This window comes from Ascaphus truei, chromosome 5 (assembly GCF_040206685.1).
Source record: "Ascaphus truei isolate aAscTru1 chromosome 5, aAscTru1.hap1, whole genome shotgun sequence".
Classification (NCBI taxonomy): domain Eukaryota; kingdom Metazoa; phylum Chordata; class Amphibia; order Anura; family Ascaphidae; genus Ascaphus; species Ascaphus truei.
Window position 1 is genome coordinate 62,261,378 of NC_134487.1, and position 15,681 is coordinate 62,277,058.

Sequence of the window (15,681 nt, forward strand, 5' to 3'; positions counted from 1 at the left end):
CACTAGTAGCAAAGATGGGATCATACATACAGGATACAACGGACTTTATCAATCAGATCAGCGATCTCTCCATGGATCCCACAGACTGCCTCCTCATCACTTTGGATGTATCCAGACTTTATACCAACATTCCCCACATTAATGGCTCGGATTCGGTTCGTATGAAATTTGAAGAATTTGGTGTTCAGCAAGGTCCACTAGTGGAATTCCTAATGCTGCTGATAGAGGTTATTCTGCACAAAAACTTCTTTAGATTTGAGAAACACCACTACCTACAACTTACCGGGATCGCCATGGGCTCAAACATGGCGCCATCCTATGCGAACCTTTTCATGGACCTATATGAGTGCACACATATTATTCATGATGAGATCTATGGACAGCACATTGTGAAATATTTTCGTTACATCGACGATGTGTTCATGTTGTGGGCTGGCAGTGAGACGGAGTTGCTGGCATTTGTGACGGCCCTGAACGGTATTCCATCCACAATACGGTTTACCCTTAATTACAACATTGATGAAATCGCTTTTTTGGATACTGTAGTATACAAATCTGATGGCATGGTAGCTACTAAGCTTTATCGAAAAACCACTGATAAGAACTCATTTCTATGTGCCACCAGCCATCACCCACTTCCTCTGAAGAAGGGTCTTCCTTATTCACAGCTCGTAAGAGTGAAGCATATCACTACTGATCCAGATGAGATGCAGATGGCACTCATACAGATGGCTGCGCGTTTTCGTGAGAGAGGCTATGATGCTCAAGACATCTGCTGCGCGTTGCAGAAAGTTGCACTGGTTGACAGGAGTGTTTTATTGACACCAGCACCCCCTGAACAGGTCATTGACCGAATGAACATCATTAGTACGTTCAGTACTGCGTCTAATGGGATCAAGCGTAGTATACGCAGCAATTGGCGCATCCTGGAGAACGACGAGCGAGTGGGCACACATGCCAAGGAACCTCCATTGTTCTGCTTTCGACGTGGGCCCAACATAGATGATATGGTCTCTGGCTCATATCCTGTAGACAAATACGCTACCTCAAAAACCTGGCTGTCTAGGAAACCCGGGTCTTATCGCTGCCACGGGTGCACAAACTGCCAGTTTATGCAGCTGGGATCGAGTTATAACCATCCACACACTGGCAGGTCCATTAAACTCAAACATGCGCTAAACTGTGAATCCAAATTCGTTATCTATTACATCAAATGCCCGTGCGGACTCTTGTACATTAGCAAGACCGTACGAATGCTTAAAGAAAGAATGGCGGTGCATCGGACGACAATCAGAAAAGCTATAGCGAGTGGGCCTGATGACATTGACCTAAAATGCCTTCCGGTCGCCAGACATTTCAAGGAAGCGAGACATTCCCTGGCAACACTCAGGTGTATGCCTATTCTGCAGGTCCCGATACCTTCACGGGGAGGAGACAGGGGCAAAACCTTGCTACAGCAAGAGGCCAGGCTTATCTTTGAACTACGGACGGTGGCTCCCGGTGGCCTCAATGAAGAGTTGAAATGGGGGTGCTTTCTGTGACATTGATGCGCGGTCTACCTTCCTTGCATGAGCATGTTGTGTTTTGTTTAACATCATATTTGACTACCAGTGATCCCATGTATTTTCCATCGCTGCACTTTATTTGCACACATGTATGTTCACTGTTGTTTCTGTGTTTATGTCCCAGCAACTATGCATTTCCACACCTGGTTATAATTTCTTTTAGTTTTTTTAATGTATTTGAGATCTCCTGTCTTCAGCTTAAACTGCCGGTAGTTGTTCCTATATCTTTTTTGCCTCACGTCTCCTGACCCTGCATGCTTGCGCAATGCTGTCCCCAGTGGCCTATCGGTGAAAATGCGCATGTGCAATGCTACTAGCTGGCATCCGTGGTTGCCAGGGCATTCGTTGATGCTCATTGCGGCTGGTGACAGCTCGCAGTGGAATCTGCCCTATTGGCTGCTTGGCTCGCAGCAGCCTTGTTCGCGCGTGCGCAGTGGGGCCTGCATTGCGCCTGACAGCATGGGTCGCTGGATGGTGACGTCAGAACGGCCCGTTCTGAGTAGTTCATTGAATCCCTGTGTTGGGGGAGTGCCCTAGATACATTAATTGCAGCACATTGGTTGGAGCTGGAGATCGCCAGGTGAGGTGCATTATTGCATGGATTGAGTGCTGGTGATTGGTTGTATGTGATTTATGTGCACTTAGGGTGGGGTATATAGGTGGGTCACTCACAATTGGTGGTTGCACGGCCCTGAGGAAGGTCTCCCTGTGGGACCAAAACGTTGGCATTTGTGTAACAGTATGTTTTGAATACATCTTTTTTTGGACTACCCCTTGCTGTATGCTGTCTCCTTTATTAGTTCACGGACTGGTAACTATGCTGTTTATCTCTATGGGACTAGCATCTGCCTATGCTTTGTATTAGTGTGCTGACTGGCTCTATCTATTATTCTATATCTATATATATAGATATATATATATACATATATATATCTATATATATATAGATATATATATATATCTATATATATATAGATATATATATATATCCAAGGGAAAAAATATATAATACCAATTGATCAGCATGGATTGGCATGTAAATCCACTTAGTGTGTACTACAGTATAGGAGGCTAAAAATTAATTTTACATTTGTGTACAAGAATAATTTAAATTATAAGTACAGTACTAATAACTTTGTAATTTCTGTTTAATATTTATTTATTTTTTATTCGATTATATTTTCCCTTTATATCACCATTAATATAATAACGTAATTGTGGGTCTTCCTATTATATGTTATGCATTTGGATTACATTTTATAATTATATAGTGGGAATTATATGAACATACATAAACAATAATATATTTTAAAAGTGCATATAAAACAATTATATACTGTTCAACAAAAAAGATAATCTCTACCTGCATTCAGTCCATAGGATCAAAATGGTTAGATTAAAATAATAAAGTGGATTTGACAATCATATTGTCTCCGAAGCCGTCTAACTTGGCGTTTTCTGAAATGGACTTAGTTTCGGCTCTTCTCACAATGATTTGAATTGGAAGGGTAGTGCACTTGTTTTTGAAGTGAAACTTCTTTGCAGGCACCAAATCTCCTTTCTAGGAAACGGAAGTAGGTTATGGAAGTGATGTCAGTGCTGGCAGATGAGGCCGTCGAGCCGCCCTTACCAACACTCACCTCTATGCCCACAGTCGTCCACGGCGATCTGCGCATGCCCTCTGTCAGTGTTCACGATCTGCGCATATCGTCTCTCGATGATGTCCCGTCTCCCCCATCCAGCACACATGCGCACAAGTGTCCCCCTCAACGCATGCGCAGAAGCTGTAACCAGAGCCAACGCATGCGCAGAGGCTCTGTGAGCACATTCATACTGAGAGCTCCCCCCTCTTCCAGCACGCATGCGCACTAACTGCCCGCAAGCCTCTGCGCATGGCCACATTCCAAAGCACATGCGTACCGCAGGCCTCTGCACATGCACACTAAGGCTGCGGGCCTCTGCACATGCACACCACTGCTGCGGGCCTCTGCGCATGTGCACCACGGGCTGCGGGCCTCTACACATGCGCGCCACCAAAGTAAGGACGGACCGAGGGGGAGGAGAGGAGCCAGGAACACCGGCCAGGGAGAGAGTAAGAGAGCCGCATCCCCCGAGATTCCGGTGCTGAAACAGACACACACAGCCACACACGCTTCTTTCTCTTGGAGCAACTGGTGAAAGCTTTGCAAGGGGAGTTCGATCAACCCCATAAAAGCAGCAACACAGACAGAAGGATTTCTTTAGGAAATTGACATGTTTTAAATTGAAAGAGCGCTACTGTACTGTACATCTTCACTGGGACTCTGCACAGAACTACAGGTTTTAACATTGTCATTTTACAAATACAGGATGTTGGTTAAACTTTATGATGCTGGACGTTCAGTAGTATTCAAGTCCAGTGATTCCACTTTCAAATTTCAGATTTCCTGGTCAAACCCCTAAATTACCTGTTTTTTCTGGTCAATAGATCAAATTTCCTGGTTCAAAAAACTTAATTTAAAAGGCGATGATAAATAAATTTAACAGCAGCTTTAACGTATAGGAGGACGCGAGATGACTCTCTGTGTGATTCCCTGCTTTCTGTCTGCTCTTCTGTAGTTAATAAACATGATGTAATCAGTGTGTGTGTGTGTGTGTGTGTGTGTGTGTGTGTGTGTGTGTGTGTGTGTGTGTGTGTGTGTGTGTGTGTATGTCTGTGCATTCAGTGTGCAAGTCTCAGTGTGCATGTTACATATGTTGTGTGTGTTCACTAAACCTGCTGCGGTCTATGTGCAAGTCTCTGCGTGTCTCTTACACAGTGTGTGTGTATGTGAGCAGTCCGTGTGCATGTCTGTGTCTCCCCTGTGGGGCGGTTAACTTATACTGACTGACATGTATAGTAAGTGCTAGCACCATCTAATCTTCAGGGAACTGGTCGGGGGGTGGGGGGGGCGAAAGAAGTGTCCCAGGCCCGGTGCCTAGAGGTTGGCCCCAACTCCTGCGTCCGGCTAGGACGGTAGGGGGGAGGAGGGGTGAAATGGTGAGGATGAGCATTGTGGTGCTGAGAGGGACAAGGGGAGAGGGAGGGAAGTAAGGGAAAAGGGGTGGAGGGGACAGTGAGGGACAAGGGGTGGAGGGGGCAGTGAGGGATTGGGTGGGGGGACACAGGTAGTGACAAGTAGAGGGCAGTGGGTGATTTCAACCTTGTTGTGCGCAACTATTGATCTCGTGCCAGTCAGACTCAGGCTCGCAGCTCAGAGGCCCCATCCCTCTAACATAACAGGCGGAGAGGCTCCTAGTTTCTCTCTATCTCTAAGCAAGGGTTGCGCAAACTTTTCTATTTGTGCCCCCCTGTCTGCTCCCCGTCCCCTGCTCGCGCCCCCCTCCTTACCAGCTCTTTGGCGACGTCATGTGACGCCTCGTTGCCATTTGACCCCGCGGCATCATTTGACACAACGTTGTCATGGCGACGTGTCGCCGAAGAGCCGGCTGAGAGCAGGTAAGAGGGAGTTACAGAGGCCTCACGCCTCCCCCGGCATTTAATTTAAATGTTATGGGGAAGAGCACGGGGCCTCTGTAAACGCTGTGCCCCCCTCACCCCAGGAAAAAACCGTGGCACCCCGTTTGTGTACCCCTGCTCTAAGCAGCTTAGCCTGGCAAGGCAGCAAGTGTCTGGCTCGTTTCCTGCGTTGGTCTTCAGTGTTCTGATTTCCTGGTATTTCCAGATTTCCCGGTGCTTGAAATGTAATCCTGATAAGGGATCAAATTTCCCAGGAATCGTGACATTTCCCGGGAAGTGGATACACTGTTCAAGTTCCACCAGACCGCCCCTCCCAGTAATGTTGACGAAAATGGAGGGGGCTCTACTTCCATTCCATCGTGTGCTTAGCGCTATGATGGAGCAGTAAACGTGAAATAACCCTAGAAAACAAGCAAAAATAGCATGGCATACCCGGTACAGTTCAAGGGCCCATGGCGTGTTGGCGCCCATGCTGTACCATGTACGGTATGTCATAAGGACAGTGAAAAGGTTAATGCCAAAGATTTACATAGCAATGTACAGCGAAGTTTCAGTAAAGCAAATGCACCCAGCTATTTAGGACCAGATTTACCAACGATTCTAAGCATTATAGGGCCTAAGGCTTAGCATGGTTTAGTAAAACTGTCTCTAAATGACTTAAGGTGCCCTAATCCTTTCCCTATCATTGTTTATAGGTGTTGCATAATTTAACTTATACTTAATTACTTTTCAAGTTTAAGCCTGAAAGTGTAAATTGTGTGATAAAACACCAAGAAAATGTTGTGTACAGCAGAATGTAGACCGGATTGCCATGTAATCTTAACTATAACTCAATCACTTATTGTACACGTAAAAACATTTTAGAGATGACCTCTACTTTATGCTTTTCCAAAAGTCTCTGCCAGAGGGACCAGGAGAAAAAGGCATTTCTGTTCCCTCGTAAACATTGGGATTGAAAAGGAGCAACACTGTGAATAATAGTATTCACAGTAGAGATTTGTTCTTAATCAGTGTTCATTGAAATAAAGTCTGCGGATTGTAGCAGTTTTGATAGGCAACCATCCACCTATAAATTGCCTGGTAATGTAAGCACTTGTTTGATGCTCTCTCTGCCCTCCTAGCCTTCTGTAAATAGACACTTGAGCACTCACCAGGACAGCTCATAGACTTTCCATAAACTTGTGAGGGGAAGAAGAAAACGAGAGGCCATAAATAATGTTAATCTTAAATCTTTAATGCACATTACCTTAGTCTTTTCAACAAATGGTCTGAAACAGATGTCTTAATAATGCTGGGAATTTGTTGTGTCTTCATTTAAGCATGCATTTGTTATTTCCCCTAAACACTTTCATCTTACTACTACTACATTTAAATTGTCAGTATTTGGAATCCATACATTTTCTGATATTATGTATTAAATGTCAAGTTGATATCTTGATCCAGTGCCCACATACCTAGCTACATCTGTTTCAACAGTATGGCTTAATTACCTTTTTGTTGTACAATTTGTAAAAAAAAAATGTACTTTGAAAGCTTAGAACAGACTTTGTTATAATGGACAAGCTTCTTAAAGTTAGAAGTATACTTTTACATTAGTGTAACTTTTAATGGTTTGTAGGAGGTGTGTATTTTAATCGTTTTTGCAAATTATGCGCAGTGGTTTTTTTTCCTCCCTCTCCAGACTATTGTTAACCTCTAGTAAAAGGTTAAGCTGGCTCTTGTGAAGCTAAATCTGTTGCTGTGAAAATGACTGCATAGTTGGCCCTTCCTATCATTGACTTGTAAACGAGAGAACATGCACCTGTGGGATTAGGTGTAACAGCAGGAAGTATGAGCATTTACAGCATATAATTAACCAGGAATTTTTTGTCGTCTTTTTTTTTTTAAGCTGTATGTTCACCATGCCAGGTTAACTAGTGATTAGCTCTTGGAAGAATCTACTGTGGTGTACAACCTTATTGAAACGTGTTCCTTGTATTCAGTTACTTGTGTAACCAGTGATAAAATAGTCCACGTTGATGTTTGATTTCCTAATGTACTTATGTCTTCACGCATCAATTGTCTAAGCTGTTCTGTCAGGGGTTTAATGCATTTTTATCTGTTGACTACTAATGTTATAGAATAAACTGCGCTTTACTGTGTTGTGAAACATGTTGGCACATTTATAAATAAATGATAACTGATATTAATAGATGATAACATTTTAGAGTACTGTATACTGAATAGAAATGACTAACCTTGAACTGGCAAAGTGAAATAATATATATTATCTCTTCACTTTGCACAAGTAAAATATCAAGCATCACAGTTGCAGCAAACTGAAGGGGTTACGTTGCCATTGCGGTAAACAAGACAGGTTGGCTTGGGGCCATAATTTGTTGGCAAGTCTTATCTACAGTAGATGCTTTTCTTTCGTGCACATAGACCAAACAAATGTCTAATGTTGGCATTTGTAACGATTGCTGAGCAGAGGGAGTTTCCTCTAGGTAGCGTTAGGATAAATAATACTTAGCAATTTTATTCCCTTTAAATCTTTGTTACAGGTACTTATGTGCTACCTGACTCTATCAGGGGTGACCAACTCTGCCCTCAAGGGCTACCAACCGGTCAGGTATTTAGGATATCCCTGCTAAAGCACAGGTGGCTCACTCAGTGGCTCATACTGAGACTGAGCCACCAGTGCTGAAGCTGGGATATCCTGAATACCTTTTTATTTAAGCCACACAGTTTTGTGTTGTTTATTTCTTGGTATAGTTATATATATTTTGTGTTATAGGATCTTAACCACTTTATAGATTAAACCATTATTTTCGATCCTTGAAATTGTAAACTGCAAGGAAACAGCTCCTACTATGAGATACACGCACAGGGGATATGGATATGGCCAATTGGGTGCAATCGCTAAATGTAATCAAATCAGGTGCACAGTGTACAGAAACCTCTGGCTTCTCCATCACAATAATTATACGCAGCTTTATAAATACAAATATTACAATTTTAGCAGAATTTGTCATGTCTTGATGATGCACTTTTTAGATATATATGTTCATTTTACCCAAGTGTAAGGCAGTGTCTGCTGATATTGTATGCTTTAAACTAATGAAGATGTGTATTTACACATTATACATATTGATTGCAAGCAGAAATTAGGTTTATTGTTTAATCTGAGGAAGAGAAATCAGTCTATAAAATGAGTTTGTCTTAACTGTTTAACATCATTTGATATTAAGCACTGGCCTGTTGCATACTGTGATAGCTTTCAAATGCCCAACATAATAGCTACCAGTTCTCGAGGTTTTAAGGATATAATAACTATGAATTAATATAATTTCTATGGCTTCAACATATTCTGCAGCACAGTACAATGAACCAACAATGTACTCATATAGCTATGCACAACAATACAGTATGATCATAGCAGTTCTGTTCATACCTATTGTTTCCCTCTGCATCGCTGTCCAGAAATCTAATTAAAAAGATTCTTAAAGAATCAGATAAATGCTTGCCACAAACTATTGTGTTTGCCTTGAAGTACTGAAATAGGTGATGAAACGTCTCTCCGAAGAGGGCATAAAGGCATTACACATCTGAATTTTATATAGATTTTTGTGAACTTATATTTGCTCTTTTGTGCGCCCCCCTCCTTTTTGATTTTTTTTTACAGCTCCAAAACTCCTGAAGCGGAAATTGATTTTTCTTTTCCTAATCTTCTATTTCCATTGTTAACATGTGTTATTAGTACTACATTTGTATAGAGTTACACAACCCATATTGGACAGCACTCTACGACCCCTATTTACTATACTGTATGGGGATGTCTCCTTGCTCATAAAAATGTAGACTCCCTTCTATTGAACGGTACTATAATCTTCTCAAGCAAGGAGAAGACAACTTCACAGTACAGGCATACCCCGCTTTAAGTACACTCACTTTAAGTACACTCGCGAGTAAGTACATATCGCCAATAGGCAAACGGCAGCTCACGCATGCGCCTGTCATCACATCCTGAACAGCAATACCCGCTCCCTACCTGTACCAAAGCTGTGCGCAAGCAGGGAGACTATAGAGCCTGTTACAAATGCATTATTTACATCAGTTATGCACATATATGACTTATTGCAGTACAGTACATGCATCGATAAGTGGGAAAAGGTAGTGCTTCACTTTAAGTACATTTTCGCTTTACATACATGCTCCGGTCCCATTGCGTACGTTAATGCGGGGTATGCCTGTATATGGCATAGGACCATAAAGTGGGAGCAGTATTATTAAATGAAGTCCATGTCAATCGTACATGTTCTCGATGTGCTCACATCTTACAGCAGCACTGAGTCACCTCACTACACTATCTATCCACCTTTAAGACCCACCTTAAGACACTCTTGCTTAAGGAAGCATACGAGTTGCAGCGTGGCTTATACTATACACGTGTAATGGATCGGGGGACTCACGCTTCCCAGGGTGTCCCCGTCACCTCAGTTCCCACTCCTTCCAATCAACCCTCTTTCCTGCGCTCTCACTCTCTCCCCTCCTTCTCTCGCGGTCGTTCCTCTGTGGCGCGGTTTCCGTGCCCTGATGCGCGTTCGGGTCACGTGCGCGGCTCCCGCACTGTGCGCGCACGCTCCTGGTCAGTCACTACCCTCTGCGGTACCAGCACCCCTCGGCGTGTGCCTATCTCCCCAGCCCTTGCATTACCTGGCTCCTCCTCCTCTCATTCCCTTCCACCTCCGGTGCCGAGCATTCCCCCGGTGCTGCGTCCCTCTCGCTCTGTGACACGCGCGGTGCACGCGCATAACACACTTACAGAAGGCGCGCGCACCCGCTCCAGTTATTTGCCGCCCCTGAACTCTAGCTCCACCCCCATGGCTTACAGGCTATCTCTCTTGATTATTTCCCTGTCTCCTCCCCTGCTCTCTCAGACCTATCCCTGCAAACACTCACTCAAGACTCTGCTCCACCTCTCTTCCCTACCTCTCTTCCCTATTGGTTCCCCTTCCTTTATAATCCCACTCTGTCCTCTTAGTCATTGCTCTGCATAGCTTTCCTGTAGCTCCTGTGTGTGCAGTGTCTATGCCTAGCTCCCTTGTCCATTTTAGCGCTGTTTCCTGTCCCTGCCCCTGTTTGGATTCCCTTGGTTTAAACTTGTGTACTGCTTTGGATTTGACTACTCTACCTTCTCCTGCCCTTGGCTTACGGACATCACTACGCTGCTTTCTCCGAACCTTGAACTCTGGTTTACGGACATCACTACGCTGCTTTCTCCAACCCCTGAACTCTGGCACATGGACATTACCCTCCGATCTCTGGCACCCCGGACTCCGCAAGTATACGTTAACCCTTTCTTACCTGGCCCGGCAACGCATTACCACACTCCGGGCACCCCCTCACTGCTGTGGGTGCGTGTTATACCCTTACCCACCTCAGTACTGGGGACTGGCCAGGTCTGCGGGCATACAGGTGTTACAACACGATACATAAAGTTTGGCCCCCTGCAGACGCACTTACCAGAATGCTCTCCTACTGTCTTTGTACGTTCTCCCCACCAATTAGATTGTAAGCTCCTCAGAGCAGGGACTCCTCTTCCGAAATTTTACTTTTATGACTGAAGCACTTATTCCTATGATCTGTTATTTGTATTATTTGTTTTTTATATGATTGTCACGTGTATTACTAATGTGAAGCGCTATGTACACTAATGGCGCTATATAAATAAAGACATACATACATACATACTGTACATACATGGTGCAAAATTATATTTGACAAAGAAAATGCTCTTGCTATCCAAAAGTTAAATCTCCCTAAACACAGCCCAAAAAATGTTACTCTTCACGTACTTGGTAGGGCGCCATCGCGGGGACACCAGAGGCTCTTGTGCCGTATCGGGAATGTCGTGTTTTTGTTGCTCGTTTTCATAGGGTAGAGCGCATTCACCGCTCCATTTACTGGATACACTTCCATTGGGGTGGTGAACGCGATCGGAACGGAAATGGAGCCCTCTCCACATCCAGTCACGTCAAAGTGGGGGTGGGTGCATAACAATGTTAACGCTACCGAAGCAATCACATAGTCACAATCCTAGAAGTCTGACCGCGCTCTGGTGCTGCTGAACTTCCAGCATTGGAGCTGTTAATCGGTTGACAACAATGACTTCCATGAGAAATGTAGGTTTTTATGTCAGATCTTGGCTGTCCTGATAGCGGCGTTTACAGTAGTTATAATTCCCTTCACCAAAATACATTTTTTGTAAAAGCTGCATAAAGGTATGTAATTTAACACATAATTAACCTTTGCATGCTTATACGAAAAATGTGTTTCAAAGAACTGTAATTCTAATTGGTAAATTTCACCAGCTGTTGCAGTCACTCTTACTTTATAGTGTATTTCAAGGATTTGTATTCTCAAACAGTCTTCATGTAAATATGCTCGCATGCTATAACATTACCATATGTCATTATTTCTGGAAAAGGTGGATTGAAAAGCAAAGACATTTTCAGTTTGGAAAATAGCTTAATATTTTAATCCAAATCCAATTGAGTTCATGTTACACATTGTAGTAAACAATAGATGGTATTAACTAATGATATTTGAAAAATATTTTTTTTTCTTTCCTGATATGGCTCTATATTTATTAATTAAGCCCATACTTATATGGTAATGTCATTAACTGCAATATGCCTTTAATATAACTAGGGTCTTAGAAGAATAGAGGGGAAGTAAATGTGTAATACAATTAAAGCATGTTTACTGAATTAAAGTTCCTTAAATGACATTGAATTAAACATTGCTGGAGTTTCTTATGAAGAAAACCCTGACCTATTAGGGTAGGGGAGCATGACCCTTGAGCCATGGGGCCATGGATTGATGTCTGTGTGGGGGGAGCATGAGGGAGAGGTTATTTAAGGGGCTGTCACACGCTGACTTAGCTCTCTCATCCTCTGACCACCGCACCATAAGGTTGTGCTGTCCTCAGGAATCATCTCTATATGGATGGTCTGTTCCTGGTGAGCCTCAGCCGCAGCATGGGCCGAGAGCAATACAAGTGGGGAGAATGAGTTCCCTGATAGCATTGTGATACTGAGTAGGAGCAGTGCAGCATGGGGCGAGTTGGATGTGGGAGCTGATGGGATCCTTGCCAGGCTATGTGCCTCCATGCCTGAATAGGGACAATGCTAGGCTTCACTTCCCCCTGTGGGAGAGGTCCTATAAGGCCTTGGCAGGCAGGAAACAGCAGCCTCAGGCCCTGAGTGTGGCCGGCAGGGCTGTGGAGGTGAAGCCTAGAGGCTCTGGGGAAGACTTCCCCACAGGCCCCCAAGGAGTTCTTCCCTGAGACCCTGGGAGGGCTTGTCCCCAAGGTGGAAAAGGCTGATGGTTCAGACCCCAGCAGGCCACAATATGGGTCAGGGACAGTACCCTGGCAGGTCCCTGGGTCTTAATGCCCACAACAGGCCCCTGAGGAGGGGAATCCCCAGAACTCCCCTGGGTTTAGAGCCCCAAGCAGGCCCACACGAAGGTTAGGCCCCAACAGACCCCAGGGCTATGGCAACGGCAGGCCCCAAAGGAGTGCAGACCCCATGGAGGTAGAGTCTTAGTTTCCATGGGAATGGAGCTGGGTCCCCAGCATGCTAAAAGAAGAGGTTGGCCTGAGGAAGGCCCCAGGATGAGAAAGGCCAGACTAAACCCCAAAGAAGAGGAGGTAGTCTGGTTAGCTGGTCTGGAAGACGGGGGCAACAAAGGGATGAAACAAACAAAGCCTGGATGAACATCTCTCCCTCCCCCCAAGGAATATGGAGGGAGTGGGGATCGGCAGCGTTAATCTTAGGGGGTCCGAAAATCTGCTGAGGAGGGTCTGAGCAGGTCTTCGGCAAAAATTGTGGACATTTGATTTGACCAGCAATTGGTTGAGGCCAGCGGTGTGGCGGAATCCGTGGCGTCTGGTCCCAATCTGCTACAGTATGTTCATGTAAGCAGAGCATATGGCATGGGATAAGGCGGTGGGTAGTAGTGGCTGTTCAAGGACTGACCGCCAGCGCAGGGCAGTGGTTAGGCAAGTAGTATGTTGGGTTTTAAATGAAGGCAAGGGTAAGTGGGGTGTCATGCCATGTCAGGCACAAGTGTTTGTCATGCAGAGGTGAAGGTCACAATGTCTTTTGTTGCTTTATGAAGGGAAAGAGTACTAAGGATTCCAATGCAGGGAAGGTGTCTGCTCTTAATTGGGACGCCTCCGGGAAGGGGGGACGTGATGTTTTGTTGCATTGATAGTTAGCCGGACAAGGAGTTAGGCAGGAGTGTAGACGGAGGGAGGCCCCAGGTTTCGGGTGCAACAAGTGGGGGCAATTGATCTGATTATTACCGGACTCTAGAGAGGCTACCCGTGATTTTGATCTCTGCATTAAACATCAATCAGTACACAGAGGCTATAACTGGATACGGTCTTTGAACCGTGCCTCAGGGCGTTTTCCGTTAGCACACTTTGTGCTTGCCCTTTGCAGAGCGCACACACGATTCAGCTACGCATCCCACTACTACATGCATGAGGCTATAACTGGATACGGTCTTTGAACCGTGCCTCAGGGCGTTTCCGTTAGCACACTTTGTGCTTGCCCTTTGCTGAGCTCACACACTATTCAGCTACGCATCCCAGTACTACATGCATATGGTGGTTGAGTTTCCATTTTTTATGATCATCTTTGTTGCGTTGTTATTGTTTTCATCATGTTTTGTTTATTTGTTGTACACACCGTTTAAGTGGACTAGGGACATCATCCAGATATATACCATCTGTCCATTCGGTGTAAGATAATTACCCCTCCAGACTTAGCTTCAATGACCTATACCATTTTAGGTTCATTGAATTATTGACAAAAGGATTTCCATATGGTTTATGGGCCTTCTATTCTGGTATTATAGTAATGGGGATTGTCTGAGCGACATAGTTCCACATTTAGGTGTTGTCATACCTATATCTCCTCTCAAGTGAGGACGATTTTGTTTGGTTTGCCTATTAGGGGCTGGCCTTGGATTTATATACCATGCCCCTCTATACAATCCTGTTTTAAACCTTCTCTTGTGATTAAAAGGTTTTGATTAAAAAGTTTTTAAATACACTCATTATCATCAATCACTGGCTTATCCGAGTGCATTCAGGGAGGATCTTTTTCTCTTTTCTTCAGTTATATATTTTTCCTCTTTTGCACCGGCATTTTGCCTGACATACTACTTATTATTCACTATATACCTGCTGATGCGGGAGCATTCCCTACCCTTCCCTTTTCCCCTTTCCCATCCCTGGAATATCCTGCAATTGATCTGGGTCAGCGGTAATAGTTGAAGAAAGGATTGCGACCCATTGGAATGTTGCTCGGTTGATGGTAACATTCCCGGCGGCGGTGATGGTATCATTCAAGTTGGTCATCAACTGGTTTGGTGGTGATGGTTGGTATAAGGAGAAGGGTATTCTCCGGGTTTGGAATTGGTTTGGTTTAGTTTACATGGGTTTGTAGACGGTTCAGGTATGTGGCGCTTCAGTTTACGGCGGTGAGGCAAATTTGAGGGTCAAATGGCCTTGTGTTGGAGGGGTGTGGACTGATCAGTTTTGTCCGGGTGGTTAATTTGGTGGATTGTGAAGGGTCTAACAGTATGCACTCTTAGGTCACTGGGTCATGTAGCGGCGGAGAGCATAAGTGGGTTCATTGGTTGAGGCTACTTGCTGACCAGGCCATTTGTACCCAACCAAAGTGTCTGTATTTATTTGGGTGGGCTATTATATAGAGGGGGCAAGGGTGAAGAGGGTACAAGGGTCATACAGTATTATACATCTCAGAACTCAATATATATGATTAAATAACAAGACATAAAAATCCCATTTCAAAGTAAAACTGGGAATAGTTTTGTAATAGCTATGGAAAAACAAGAGTGTTTTTTCTATTGCAAAGGATACTCCCTTGTATTGTTGTCAATATTATAATTATTTGTTCTCTCTTCTTGCATTTCATTTGAATGCATTTTTGAATTGGTTATTAAAGAAAAAATGGGAGGGGAGCAGTCAAACCACAAAAAGCTGAAAAACAATAGACATTATGGGTCAGTTTATCATGAAATCCCACTCTGTATCCCAAGGCAGTGTGTTTTTTGTCCCTATTGAAAGCAGAGGGGATAACTATCATGCAGGACACAAGAAGAGGTACCGAGACTTTCTATAAAATACATTTTTAGTGATGCCAATGCCAGAATATTCCAATTCATAGTCTTTATATTTATATATGCTTGTGTTCCCTTAGAAAGACATCCATGAAGATCATAAATGAATGAAGTTTGTTTTACCAAAAAGACCCATTGTTATCAGGAATCGAGTATGTTTTGAAACTACTGTACAAAGTTTTTGTAAAGCGTAGTATTTTTTTTTTTTAAAGCACGATTGTCCTGGTATTTTGTGTATGTGTGTTGAGTGCAAAAGTTTCTACAATGACTTACTGTAGCTGTTTATTTTCTGGATTCTGGAGGAGGGCAGTAACTATGGGAAACAAACTTTCTGCAGATCTTTGGAAGCTAAGGACATTATGGGGAAGAATGACAATGGTCCAATAAAGGGTATCGGAGCTCAATTCGGTGTGTAAT

At 43.9% G+C, this 15,681-nt stretch overlaps 1 protein-coding gene across 14 annotated transcripts in view; it reads left to right on the top strand.

Annotated features, from left to right (window-relative positions):
• CADPS2 (calcium dependent secretion activator 2) overlaps positions 1-15,681 on the top strand; it is a 516,545-nt gene that overhangs the window by 429,867 nt on the left and 70,997 nt on the right. The gene's annotated exons all lie outside the window — the stretch shown is intronic.